Source organism: Petaurus breviceps, unplaced genomic scaffold (assembly GCF_028583685.1).
Source record: "Petaurus breviceps papuanus isolate PSGF00001 unplaced genomic scaffold, PetGlider_PUasm1.0 221, whole genome shotgun sequence".
Classification (NCBI taxonomy): Eukaryota; Metazoa; Chordata; class Mammalia; order Diprotodontia; family Petauridae; genus Petaurus; species Petaurus breviceps.
The window spans coordinates 6,055,604-6,061,220 of record NW_027185877.1 but is presented as its reverse complement, the minus strand read 5'-3'; positions in this window follow the sequence as shown (position 1 = coordinate 6,061,220).

Here is a 5,617-nt window from a genome sequence, read left to right as displayed (position 1 = left end):
TCTTTCTTTCAAGAGTTCCTTTTTATAGTCAAGACAGGGTTGGGTTCTACCAGCAGCTATTTCTGTATCTGCCAAATTGTTTATGTCAAGGATTTAAAGCCTTTTTTGTGTGTGGCATGGACATCTTTGACTGTTCCAGTAAAGACTATGGAACCCTTCTCAAAATAATGTTTTTAAATATTTGAAAGAAGTGGTAAATTTCATTGTGAAGTAAGTGAAGATAAAAATATATGCAACTAAGATATTTTTAAACTAATATAAATACATACATACAAACATATATTTATACACATGCACCCACATATTCCTCTGACATCAATCTCTTGTTTGTCCACAGACTGCAAACTAAGAACCCTTGATGTCTATGTTGTTGGATTTATGTTTGTTTGTTTTATCTTTTGTCCAAAGAGAGATGCATAGCTGAATGAGTTTACTATATCTGGAAATAGTTTGAATTACAGATGATTGAAGTGTGGTGAAACTATGGAGATCATTCTTCTACAGGGAGTGTGATATAATGTATTGGATTTTCAGTCTGAATGCTTAGATTTGAGTCTTATATTCACTAGCATTAATTAAGTGATGCAGTGGATATAGCACTAGTCCTAGAGTCAGGAAGACCTGAGTTTAAATTTGGTCACATAAACTTTTACTAGTTGTGTGACTTTAGGTGAGTTCCTTAATCTAGGATTGCCTTAGTTTCCCCATCTGATTAATGGGGATAATAAAAAGGACTTACCTCATAGGCTTCTTGTGAAAATCACACACAGTATTATCTCTAATGTGATTTGCAGAACGTAGAACATTATATTAATGAGCTATTACTATTATCATTTGCCATATGACTTTTGGGCAAGTTACTTAAACTTTTGAAGCCCCAGTTTCTTCATATGCAAAAAAAGAAGAAGAATACACAACCATCTCAAAACTTCGGTCTGAAGAAACACTTTTGGTGTAGGACCCATTTTCTGAAGAAGAGAAACAAATTATCAGTATACCTTTAAAAAATTCCTGGAATCATTTATAAAGAATGCAAATTAGAGGGGTGGCCAGGTAGCACAGTGAGTAAGAGCACCAGCTCCAGCGTTGGGATGACCTGGGGATCGAATCCAGGACTCAGACACTTAGCATCCACCCAGAAACACCTGGCCATGTAACCTTGAGCAAGTTACTTAACCCCTATTGCTTTAAAAAAAAAAAAAGAATGCAAATTAGAACAATACTAAGGTTTTTTCTTACATTTATTAAATTGACAAAGATTAATTAATATTAGGCTGAATTACATGTACTGTTTCAGAGCCATAGATTAGGCCCACTCTTACAAAAGTCTCTAAACTATTTCTACCTTTTAACCCCCACATCCCCTAAGCATATTTCCCAAGGAAGTCAAATCTACCAAAGTATTCAAATAAGCACTTTTTGTGAAGATGAACGTAACATGAAGTACTGGAAATGGTGTCAAAAACAAAATATAACTCCTCCCTTTTGTAGGGAAATGCCTTTTGTAAAGAACAAAATGAATTTTTTACCATTGTCATGCAATCCCAAACCCTTTATTTCTCAAAAAAAGATAATAGACATAGAAAATTTACATTGTATGTCTAACATCCCTCAACTTTTTTCATGATAGAACCACAATTTAAAAGTTCTGACTCCAAATCTAGTACTACTTTCCCCACTGCCCTTTGCTTGTTCTTAGCATTTATAGAATTTATAGAAATTCTCTTGGGCTGCTTTGTTAACTTTATTAGTAAAGGTTTATGAGCAAACATTTCAATTTTTCTGGGACTTAATTTTCTCATTTGTGAAATTAGGAGTCTGGCCTAGATCAGGGATTTTTAACTTTTGTTTACATCATGAACACCTTTGGTAGGATGATGAAGCCTATGCACCACTTCTCTGAATAAGGTTCTTAAATAAATGACTAAAATGTTAAATTTCAGCAAGAGCTTTAGTGAACATGAAAATTTCATTTTCCCTCATCTAAGTTCACAGATGCCTTGAAATGTACTCATGAATCTTTGAATCCCAGGTGGCCTTTTGATGTCAATAGCGTGGAAAGTGACAATGATTCCTTACTGTGCATTCGAATTCAGTAATGGCATCATGATAGCCACAAGGAGGTGCTGCAGAGAAGTGAAACCATACTCTATCTTAGACACAGCTGTGACTGATGTTTCTTCTTTGGCCACTTGGTGGCATCCTCTATACTTATCCCCATAAGCTTATTCAGTCATAACAACTTTGTGACACTTTATCCTGGTAATTTATCTGTTACTACTTATTGAAAGTGTAATCACTGGGAAGATGCAATGATTTATCATTTTGTTTTTTCCTTTTCTTATTGGTCCATGATCTGTGATTTCACTGGTATTAGAAATGCCCAATAAGGTACAATTTATAATTCTGGACAGTTGCCTGGGGGTCTGAGTGGTTAAGAATTTGTTCAGGGTCACCCAATTACTATGTTTCAGATTAAGGAGTTGAACTCAGTACTTCCTGATACTGGGTTTACAATGCCAGGATTTTCCAAAGCAAAAGTTCTAAATTCTCCCTCCTTACCACCAAGCACTTTGTTGTTGTTGTTGCCATGCAAATCCACATCATGAGAAAATTTTTTATAAATTAACTTCATGATCATTACTAAATTTGTTAGGAATTTATTATTAGGGATAGGATCTAGTACTGTGTTTTCACTGGAATAAAGAACTCTCTGCTTGCTGGTGGATCTTTTAATCCAGTGTGGGTTAGCATCTTCTCTTCCTTCAGCAATAAGAGGTTGTGACTTGCCCAGGATCATCCAGTTGTTGTGTGTCAGATGTATATCTTCCTAGTTCCAACACTTTATCTTATTTTTTAAATTTTATTTTGAGTTCTGAATTCTCTACTTCCATCCAGTCCCTCCCCCAACCTATTGAGAAGGCAAGAAATATGCTATATTATACATATAAAGTAGGAAAAAACAGAAATTGCTCATGTTGCAGGAAAAAAAGCAAGAAAAATAAAGTGAAAAATATCATGCTTCAGTGTGCTCTGAGAGTTCATTGACTCTCTTTCTGGAGGTGGATAACATATCTCCCCAGTCCTCTATCCACTACACCAGCCCATTTCCCTTGTGAATATCATCAGATCATTTTTTTTTGTTTGTGCATACACTATTTTTAAAAAATGCTTTGGGTGTGGGGGTCCAGATGGTGGAGTAAAAACAGGACTTCTGCAGGGCTATGGTTCTCACCTCCTCCAATTAATGTAAAAGGCTCTGAAGAACCCACAAAATGACACAGAGAAGCTAACCTCCCACTGAGTACAGCCCAGCAGGCCATCAGCAAGCAGCCAGCCACAGCACTCTGGGAGCCAACCCCCGCCGCATGGGAGCTGAAGGTTTTAGTCCCTGGGCAGGCCTGAACAGCCACCAACTGGAGGGCCTTCATATCACCAGCAGCTGTGACAGTTTCCAGAATTATCAACACATAGATACTAAGGACACAGTGAGAAGTCAGTGCAATGTGGATTTTGGGATCCAGTAGTTGAGAGTATGGTTGGCCTCTGCCCCCAGGGTGAGAAGCTGCTGAGGAGCCGTGGTCATGCAGCCACTGCCATGTGGCAGCTTCAATTTCTGGCCTGAAGATTGTAGGGGAGGCCAAGCAACCGGTCATAGGGGTAATCTCTCTTGCTTAAACCTGTTTGGATTTGGATTGTGGTCTAGGGTGGAGGATCTGGGGTGTGTGACCAGCTTGCCAAAGTGTGTGGAGGCTTCAGAGAGGGCACTCAACTAATATCTTTAATAGCTGAGAAAACCCCAGCATTTGAGGCGAAGCTCCCTTGTCTGGTAGCAGAGTCCTTCTGTGGCAAAAAGCCCAAAAGTCAAGTAATTGATTGTCAACATGAGCAAACTAGAGAAACAAAGCAACAGAGCAACCCAACATTATACTCCAATTTGGGGGACCAAAAGGATCAAAGCATGGAACAGGAAGAAGACAGTGAACTCAGAACTCCTGCACCAAAAGCTTTCAAGAAAAATATGAGCTGGTTACAAGCCAAAGAAGACCTTCAGAAGGATTTTGAAAATCAAATAAGAAAAGTAGAGGAAAAATTGGGAAGAGAAATGAGAACAATGCAAAAAAAATTACAAAATGAGAGTCAACAACCTGACTGAAGAAAATAACAACTTAAAAAATTTTGAGACTAACTCAAATTGCAAAAGAGGCTCAAAAAGACAATGAAGAGAAGAATGGATAACACAGGATCTGGCAGCTTCTACACTGAGGGATCGACAGGCTTGGAATATGATATTCTGCAGGACAAAGGAGCTGGGAATAAAACTAAGAATCACCTACCCAGAAAAAACTGAGTATCATGTTTCAGGGAAAAATATGGTCATTCAGTGGAATAGAGGACTTTCAAGCATTCCAGATTTTAATAGAAAATTGGACACTCAGATACAAGAAGCAAGAGAAGCATGACAAGGTAAACAGGCAAAAGAAATCATAATGAACTTAGCAAAGTTGAACACTTTAAATCCCTAAATGTAAAAACAATAATTGTAACTTATAAAACTTTTCTCTCTATGAGAATAGTGGAAGCAAATAGAAATGTGTGTGTTTGTGTGTGTACATATATGCATATATATATACACATACATACATATATGTCTATATAGGAGGGTATATGGGCATATGAATACATATGTGAATGTGTGCATATATGTGTACAGATATACATATATACAGGGCACAGGACCAATTTAATAAGAAGGTATGATACTTAAAAGATGAAATTAAGAGGTGAGGGAGGAATATAAGAAGAGAAGATTGGGAGAGACAAATGGGATAAACTATCTCATATAGAAGAGGCAAGGTAAAATGTTTACAATGTAGGGGAAGCACAGGAAGGCAACAGAGAGTTGGTCAAACTTATTCTCATTGAATTTGGCTTAGGGAGGGAATGACATACACAATAAATGGGGTATCTCACACTACAGGAGAGTAGGGAGGAAGGGGATGAGTGGGGGGATGATGGAAGGGAGGTCAGGCTGAGGGGAAGGGAAGTTGGAAGCACCCACTTTTGAAAAGGGACAGGATCAAAGTAGAGAATAGAACAACTGGGAGGTGGGATAGGAGGGAGGGAAATATAATCAGTCTTTTACAATATATTCACTATAGAAATGTTTTACATAGCTATATATGTACAACCTATACTGAATTTCTTATCTTCCCAGTAAGGGTAGGTGACAAGGAAGGAAGGGAACGAATCTGGAATTCAAAGTTTTAACATCACATGTTTAAAAAAAAAAATATATATATATATATATATATATAATTATTAATTTTATTTTACATGTAACTGGCAAATAAGACATACAGGCCCTGGGCCATAGAGATCTACCATGCCCTCCTGGGAAGTTGGAAGGAGTATGGGAGAAAATATGGGAGAGAGTAGAGTGGAGGAGAGGATATCCAATGGGAGCGCTATTTGGGGCTGGTGGGTAGGAAAAAAAATGGGGAGAAAATTTGTAACTCAAAATCTTGTGGAAATGAATTATGTAAACTGGAAGTTAATAAACAATTTGATTAAAAATGCTTCTTTTGTACATATTTTTGTTCATTGAACTGATCAA